Source organism: Myodes glareolus, chromosome 14 (genome assembly GCF_982192425.1).
Source record: "Myodes glareolus chromosome 14, mMyoGla1.1, whole genome shotgun sequence".
Classification (NCBI taxonomy): domain Eukaryota; kingdom Metazoa; phylum Chordata; class Mammalia; order Rodentia; family Cricetidae; genus Myodes; species Myodes glareolus.
In genome coordinates, this window is record NC_142039.1 from 69,919,139 (window position 1) to 69,928,463 (window position 9,325).

Here is a 9,325-nt window from a genome sequence, read left to right on the forward strand (position 1 = left end):
GAAGCCCAGAGGCAAATGTAGAAGAGAAACGGCTTAATTTAAGTTAAAAAGCCGGTTAGAAACAAGTCAAGCTAAGGTCATGTATTCCTAAGTAAGAATAAGTCTCTGTGTATTTATTTGGGAGCTGGGTAGTGGGCCCCCAAAGAGTTTTAAAAAAAAAAACTATATAGACTCATGAGCCTAAATAAACCTTATGTCTTTCTAGGTTTCCAGTCTCAGGTATCCCAGCATAGAAACAGAAAAAAAAAAAAAAAAGCCAATGACGAGGAAGGAATCACAACAAGCTCTGGGCATATTGGGCTTGACAGGAAAGAGGAACTACATCTCCAAAGAGCTTCAGGGAGTGTTCAATACATGCCAGGAGGAACATGGGGCTGGGATTTGAGGGTATGGTCCAGGAGATATCAGAAATGTGCTACACAAGACCAGAACCCCTCTCTCCACACATGTACACCACCATCTAGCATTGCATCCAGGATCCAAAGAGCATCCACTCCCCAAGACTTTCAATAGGGCACACTTGGAAGTTCAGTGATGGCCCTTCTCTTCAGGCCAGAGCTGGCAGCAGGCAATGCTGTTATGGAACTATCTCAGAGCAGAGCAGACAGGAAGACCTGAAAATACAGAAGATGTCTGTCTTGGTACATTCCGAATTCTATAATAGAATGCAGTCATCCCTCCATTTGCCAGGGTGGGAGGGTCCAGAACCCCCACGAATGCTAATGTGAGCATGGCAGGAACACGTATACACAATGGCATGAGCATGTGCATATCACCTACACACCTCTCCCTGAGTACTGTAAATTGTTTCTAGAAGACTTACAGCCCCTGGCATCATGAAACGATCTGCAACAGTTACACTCTATTCTTTAGGGGATAATGACAAGAAAAGTCTGTGCGTGTTCAGCACAAGCAAAATCTCTTTCTACTTTCAACCCAAGGTTAGTAAAATCCACACATGTAGAACCCACAGATAAAGAGGGCCAATGGTATGTGGTAATTTAGAGACCACTGGGTGGGACCATGGGCCCAGGGCACCCCTGTGAGCTGGGCCAAGGCACTCCCTTATCAGATCCACAATAGGGCTTTGAGTTTCCCATTCCCTAGTTACCTGAGTCACTATGGAGAAGGATGGGTGGATGGCTTGGATGGAATTCCCAGCAACCATATTTGAGCTCAGTGTGAGGAATGGCATCCTCTTACCACCAAGCTGCTCAGAGGCAATGTTCCTGAGTGTCTCAGGACCAGAGAAGGCAGGGATTTGAGAAGTACAAAGAAGTCTCTCAGTAGTCTCAGGCTTTAGGATCCTTCAGATCCAAGAATCCTAGAGCCACAAGGAAATCAGCATCCCTCAATGAGTCTCCGCTTCTTCATGAAATGGCAGCAAAAAGATGCACCTGCGACTTTTGCATCTGGAAGGAGGCATTGCACATGGGAAACTGAGCAGATGCGGCTTTATTATTCAGGAGCCACAGTGCTAATTAGCCTCACTGAGGATGCAACAGGAACTCACAGTGCGGCGGCAACTGGCCTGCTGAAGGGGACAAGGCTGGAGCATCTCGTTTTGACAAATGGCTTTTGTTTACCCACGACTGTCAAACGCTCCATGATGTGTGGCTAATCACCTAAAAATAACAGCACATATGTTCTCTCTGTGGAGTGTTCCTTGTTAACATGGGCCGTGGGTGCTGGGGAATGGGGTGAAGACAGTTTGTACTCTCTGAGACAAACATGAAGACCCTCTTCTTGCATCCCACAACCCTGTAAGAGCTTCCCAAGGATCTAGTACCCATCTTCCTGCTCCCCACACCTATCTGCCATCCAGACCCATCAGTGCCACACACAAATCCATCCTCCCTTTTGCCTTCTTGCCCCAGAACCCCAGCCACTGTCCTTGGCCACGCCTCCTCATGTAGTACCAGGGCTGCTGTCACAGTCAAGACCCCTTGCAGCCCTTCAAATGCTCTCTCCTTCGGAGGATCTTTTTAACAGAGATCTACTGTGTCAGCCTCCAGCGCAGAAGCCCAGGGCTCCCTGTTCTTAGGTTATACCAATCTCACTCTTGTGGTGATATTTTGTTCATAATCTAACAAATAAAGCTTGCCTGAAGATCGGAGTGCAGAGCTAAGTCACTAGCTAGCCATAAAGGCCAGGCAGTGGTGACACACACCTTTAATCCCAGCACTTGGAAGACAGAGGCAGACGGATTTCTGTGAGTTTAAGGCCACCTAAGGGCTTCACGAGATTGATCCAGTCTAAAAGAGAAACAGAGTCAGGCGGTGATGGCTCACACCTTTAATCTCAGTACTTGGGAGTCACATGCCTTTGATCCCAGCACTAGAGAGGTGGAGACAGGAGGTGATATGGCTGGGCCAAGAGAGGAATATAAAGTGGGAAGAGACGAGACAGGAGTTCACCCCATTCAATCTGGGCACTCAGTCTGAGAATTCATGGAGTCGGGATCTCGCCCACTTTGATCTGAGGATTCAGTAGAGGTAAAAGGTCTCTCTACTGGCTGCTCCTTTACTTCTCTGATCTTTCAGCATTTACCCCAATATCTGACTCCGGGATTTTATTATTAAGACCAATTAGAATTCACGCTGCATGCTCCATAGCACGTTAGAAGAGCCGGCCATCCTCAGTGGCGTCCCTCAGCAGCTTAGAGCACCAGAGTCTTGGTTGTCGGTGGTAGACCCACACACATCTGTCTATGTAGCTCCATGGTGTCCGCAGCCAGGTGCCCTGCTCTCGGTGACATTTGTCCTGATGACCAGCTCCAGCCAGGACCATGGCCACAGCTCTCCACTGCATGTCCTCTCCTGTGATTTCAACAGTGACACATATGCAGGATCTTTCCAGTTGTTCAAGTAAGAAGCCCTGGAGTCCTCCTTGTCCTCCTTTCCCCTCCCAACCCACAACTGACCCGTTAACGCACGGGCTCAGTTCTGTCTTCACCACATCCAGCTTCTAGAACACTTCCTTGGTACCGCCACCATTTCTTATCCCCAAAGTAAGAAAAGAGGTTTCTGTCTTTGCTCGATGATCTGTTCAGGACACAGTTCCCACAGGGTAACTGAGAAGCTGCTCACTCCCCTTCCGCTCTCTGCCCCACATCTTCCAGGGCCTTCCATCTCAGAGCAAAGCCAAAGTCTCAAAATTAAGGAAGAAAATAAAAAGCAGGATGCCCAGTTAAATTTGAACTTTGAAGATATTACGTTAAGAGAAATAAGGGAGACGAGGATTACATAATCATATCACATTTATATGAGGAATCTGAAAATGTCAAAAAGAGAAAAGCAGAGTAAAATCTTAGAGTTGATCAGGGACAAGCCCAGTGTGGTGGCACACGCCTTTAATCCAGCAGTCAGGAGGCAGAGGCTAGTGAGTCTCAAGTTCAAGGCCAGACTGGTCGATAGAGAGAGTACCAGGAGAGCAGGGATACACAGAGAAATCAGTCTTAGATAGATAGACGGATAGATAGATAGATAGATAGATAGATAGATAGATAGATAGATAGATAGATAGACAGACAGACAGACAGACAGATAGATATAGATGGGTGGGTGGGTGGGTAGGTGGTTGAATTGATGAAAACTTTTCCCAGGGCTAGGGTGGGTAGGAGGACTGAGGAGGTGCTGGCCAACGTTGGTAGCTATAGTTACTAACAATATGTTGTACACTTCAAACTTGCTGCGTCTTTTTTAAAATGTTCCCCACAGAAGGGTGATGGTGGGTGGCACACAGGCATGGACCACTAGAATCTCTGGGGAGTGACTGGGGCTAACTGGAAGCCACTACTCTTTGAGTTACAGTCAACAAAGAACAACATCTTTAGAAGGCAGAATAAAAAGAGGTCAGAGGCCATCCCAGCAGCTCAGCCTTAGGCAGAGAGTGCTCTGCTCCCAGCCCAGGGGCTCAGCCTCAACCAGGGAGTCCCTGCTCCCAAAAGCAAGTGAGGGCAACTCGAAACACTTGGAACCTCCTCTTAAGACAAAGTGAGAACTCAGAAAAAAAATACACTGCCCCTTTATTAACAGGGACAGGGGCTGTTGTAGGGCTTCTCTGAGTATGAAGTTGTAAACTCTTCCATGATCATACCACAAACCCATTTCAAAGACTGACAAGTCACACAGTCAGGTCCATCACAACATTAGTCCCACACCACTTTGCTGTATTAGCTCCTCATTCCTGTGATAATACCTGATGGAGCAACTTAAGGAAGGAAGGGTTAGTTTGGGCTCGCAGTTTAAGGGCGCACAGTCCATCATGGCTACAGGATCATGAGGTATCTGGTCATATTGTAAACACTGTCAGGAAACAGAAAGAGATGAATGCTGGGCTCAGATCTCTTTCTCCCTTCTATTATGTCTCAGGGCCCAGCCAATGGGGTGGTGCTGCCCACGTTTAACCACCCTCATCTATATAACTCAACTCTCACACAGGCATGCCCAGAGGCTTGTCTTCTCAGTGAGTCTAGAACTCGTCAAGCTGACAGCCCACACTAATCATCCCAGATACAAGGGATTGCCATTAAAAATGAAATGAGCATGAGTGTTCACTCTTAAGTACTGTACTTGAGGTCATAGTTCAAGCAATAAGACAAGAGAAAGAAATTAAATGGATACAAACAGGAAAAACAGGAAAGCCATCGTGTTTGCAGGTGATATGCTCCTGCACAGAAGAGACTCTCAGAACTCATCAACAATTTAAGCAAAACATCAGGACATGAAATCAACAGGAAAACATCAATCCTAGTAGTATGTAGTGTGCCTACATACAGATAGCAAACATGCTGAGAAAGAATTTAGCCAATAACCCATTCACAATAGCTTCAAAAATACCTAGCAATAAAAATAACCGAAGAACTGGGTATGGGGGACACATGCCTTTAATCCCAGCACTCAAGTGGATCTCTGTGGGTTCGGGGATGGTCTGTTTCACATAGTGAGTTCCAGAACAGCCAGAGCTATATCGTGAAACCCTATCTCAAACAAACACAGAGAAGTAAAAGAAATCAACAATAAAAATCTTTAAATACTGAATAATGTGAAGGTGACACCAGGCTATGAGAGGAACATCCATGCTCATAGATGGCCAGAACTAATGTAGAGAAAATGGCTATGTTGCCTAAAGAGATCTAAAAGATAAATGCAAGCCCCACCAGAATTCCAATGCCATTCTTCACAGAAGTAAAAAATATAATCTAAAATCCATACGGTAGCACAAAGCAGCCCAGATACCCAAAGCAATCCTGATTTTAAAAAATAAAAACAAAAACAATGCTGTAAAGATCACCATGCCTGGTATCAGTTAAACCACAAATCCAGAGTCACAAAACCAGACCTGCAGATCAACAGAATAGAGCAGTGTGCCCAGAATTAACCCACACGGCACAGTCACCTGAGCTTTTCTTACAGAGTCTCGAAGACCATATTTTGAAGGAAAAACCAGCCTCTTCAGTAAATGATTCTGCAGAAGCTGGACATCCAGCGTAGAAGACTGAAGCTAGGTCTCTATGTATCACGATTTACAGAAAACAAGCCAACATGGAACAAAGACATTAATCTCAGCCCAGAAACCCTGAGAACTGTTAGAGGGACACGTCAGGGGGAATACCACAAGATGGAAGCATAGGCAAGGACTTCCTGAAGAGGACTGAGTGGCTCAGGATGTAATGCCATCATCTGGGAAATGGGATTACATGAAATTACAGGGCTTTCCATGATAATGAAAACATTAATTGAATTAAGAGTCAACCTAGGGACCGATGCCTGGGGCGACAAAGGTGCTTGCTTCCGAAGTCTGGCAACCTGAGTTTAATCCCTAGAATCCATATAAAGGTGGGAGAAGAAACCAGCTCTACAAAGTTGTTCTCCAATCGCTGCCTACATGCTGTGGCACACACGCCCACACACAGACCATGCACACACATAATAAAAGAGAAGGAGATGCCTACAGAGTGGAAAGGAAAATCCCTGCTGGCTATATATCTGACAGATTATTAATATCTGGAACATATAATAGGCTTTTAAAAACCTAAATGCCAAAAAAATAACTCGATCAATAAATGAGCCAATGGAGTGAACAGACAGTTCTCTAAACACGAAGTACAAATGACGATGGAGCATATGGAAAAAATGTTCAGCATCCTTAGTCATCAGGAAACGCAAATTAATATCCTGTGACTACTCAAGAGTCAGAATAGCCAGTATGAAAGAAGCAATGACAGCACCAGGCTGATGGGAGTGCAGGGAAAAGGGTCCCCCAAACCCTGCTGTTGGGAATTTGCGATTCAGCATGGAAGTTCCTCAAAGAACCGAAAAAGAATTACTCTATGATCCTGTTACATCATTGCTAGGAGCACTTGGCTTGCAAACAAAGACAGGTGATAGGCTCACGCCAGGATCCAATTCAAAGGTATGCCCCCTTGTTGACCTCCAACCAGGCCCTGCCTCCTAGAGATTCCACCACCACCTCCCAAGAGCATCATGAGCTAGGGACCAAGTGTTCAACACATGACACTTAGGAAGGAAACTGTAACACTCACTTGTCCTGGTTGACACTTCTCCACAGCATCTAAGACCATAGGTGCATTGGCCACATTCCCTGAAGGAAAATAAAGGTGACAGCCATGCATGTGTTCATCAGGGCCAGGAGGCAATGCATCTGAAAGAGCACCTTGAGAAAATCCAGCAGCCCTCCTCATCCTATGGTCTAGTAATTTTCTTCCCCTATGCTAACTTCCTCCCAAGAGTGTGGTGTCACGTCCTCCTTCTTATCCCCAGGGTCTACTCTAGCCGTCACATGGCAGGTTCTCAGTGTGTGGATCATGAGAAACATGAGAGACTGAAGAAACGTGAGAAGCAAACAGAAACTGATGCCTAAGCTTCAATGCGGGGGGCCAGTGTGAGTCTCTCGTCTCTGAAGGTAAGAGAGTTGGTGTGTAGGACCATTGGGATGCCTCTCAGGTAAAGGCACTTGTTGTACAAGTTGGCAACCTGAGTCAGTCTCCAGAACCCATGCCTAGACGGAAGGAGAAAACCAACTTCACCAAGTTGGCCTCTCACCATCACACCTTTGTTATGGCAGGCATGCTTCCACACACATCATACAAACATACACAATAATGATAACCTTTAAGTCAGGTGGTGGTGGTGCATGCCTTTAATCCCAGTACTCGGGAGACAGACAGAGTCAGGCGGATCTCTGTGAGTTTGAGGCCAGCCTGATCTACAGAGTGAGTTCCAGGACAGACTCCAAGGTTACAGAAAAAAAAAAAACCTATCTTGAAAAACAAAAACAAAAGAAAGATACATGGAAAGAAGGAAAGCAAGCCAGTCCTATCCTCTGGTGCATGCTCTACAAAGGATGTCACCCCCATGGTCCTCAGTAGCCCCCAAAAGCAGCTATTACTACTGTATTACACATTCCCAGCCCAGAAGAGCAAGCAGAAGCCCAGGAGGACCAGATCCCTTCTGAAGGCCAATGTGAGAAGGCGGAAGAGCAAAGGCAGACCCTGTCCCACACCATCCGGACCCAAGCCCATCACACAGCACTGCTCCTCTAACCCGCCTATTCCAAGGAGACCTATGGGGGAGTTTCATTTTCTGGGTTCATTTCCATAATGCCCCCATATTCTACATGGCCCCCAGAGGAACCACCCAGTCAGCAGTGTGAGTCCCCTTCCCATGTTGGAGAGGTTCCTAGTCCATTGAGAAGCTGGCACAGGAAGACTTTCTAAAATAAGGAGAGATTCTGGATTTCCACCAAAGGTTCTGAGGGACAAACCAGTCGACACCAGTTAGCATAGGACGACAGAGTCTCTGCCTAAGCTCCAGTTGCTCTGAACCTCTCTTCTGTCCAGGCATCTTAGAGGCCAGGCTTGCTGGTCCTCCTTCCGTAGCCACATGATCTCCTCTCTGCCTCTTACAACTGTTTCTTGGCCCATACCAGTTCTTCATGCAGCCTTCTGTAGCACCTACCCTGAAGCACTGCTTTTGTCTCAAAACAAAACAAAAAAAAAAAATGTTATCAGAATGTCATTCTGTACTAATGAGTCTACCCCACTTGGTCCCAGCTGGAACAGCTAATGTCTGCTGATTAATTAGTACAGCGCTCTCTGAGAGGCAAGAAGGGGAACGGGAGGGGGCAGGCAGGAAGGAAGAAATGAGCATTTGCAGACCAGAATAGGTTCCTCTGCCCACCAGCCATCCACACCCCCACCCCACCCGTCCTCATAGCGACCGGCTATGGAGAAGGAAATTGAAAAAAACGCCCCTCTTCAGTCGCTTCCTGTCCACAGTCCAGGAGAAGTGAAACACTTGGCTGTGGCCCCCAAGTGCAGAGGGATGGGTCAGAGGAGAGCACAGGGCAGACACTGAGAGATCTGGGTCCCAGCTCTTCCCAGTTCTGCCCACGGCAAATCTCTATCTGGTCTCCCCAGCCTCACTTTCCCTACCTATAAAACAGGAACAAGCCAAGGCGTGGTAGTGCACACCTGTAATCCCAGCCCTCATCATGAGTTCCCAGGCCAGTCTGGGCTCCATAGTGAGACCTTGTCAAAAGCAATAAACAAATTCAAATCTTTTTTTAAAAGAACAAAATTCTACCCCAGCACAAAAAGTTGGAAGCTCTCTGGAATGACAATATGGCTTCCAGTCCCCGATCTCCCGCTGCTGAGAGTGGCATCATTTGCCAAGTAACACACAGTAGGGTTGCAGAGGAGCCTGAGCACAGTAAGGCAGCCACAGTGTAGAGCTCACCCAAGCTCCCATCACAGTCAGGGGGAACTACTGCTATTGTATCCGAAAACAATCAACGAATTAAGCAAAGTGTATGACTCAACTTACCCAGGTCCCTAAAAGGAGACAGCAAATGGTGTGGTCCAGGAAATAGCCCTATTGAAATGTCTTCTACACTGTCCTGTTCAAGGGTTAGCCAAGGCTCGTAGTGAGGGATTTCTTGGTCTCGGGTCACACAGTAAGCAGCTGAGCTGGGAGTTGAACACAGAAAATGCCTGCCTCAGACCATAGACCCTCTCTTCCTGCTGCAATCCCTGCACAGCAAGAGGTTCAATTTGATTTGCTGCAGCCCTGAGCCTGCAGGCATTGCATCCTAACTCTGTATGATGGGGAAACCCCTGTGCCATCACTAATCACTTTTTTCTTTCTTTTTTTCTGTCTTTCCTTTCTTTCTTTCCCTTTTTTCTTTTTTCTTTCTTCTTTCGGTTTTTCGAGACTGGGTTTCTCTGTAACTTTGGAGCCTGTCCTGGAACTAGCTCTTGTAGACCGGCCTGGCCTCGAACTCACAGAGATTCACCTGCCTC

General features: G+C 46.7%; 1 long non-coding RNA gene across 1 annotated transcript; it reads right to left on the minus strand.

The window, feature by feature from the left end:
• Window positions 1–2,280: 2,280 nt before the first annotated feature.
• On the minus strand, window positions 2,281–6,702 carry LOC146892093 (uncharacterized). The gene is made up of 2 exons (XR_015004988.1): window positions 6,548–6,702; window positions 2,281–2,819 (listed from the first exon to the last, which is right to left on the minus strand). It is a non-coding gene; the product is annotated as an uncharacterized LOC146892093 (long non-coding RNA).
• Between the last annotated feature and the right edge of the window lie 2,623 nt (window positions 6,703–9,325).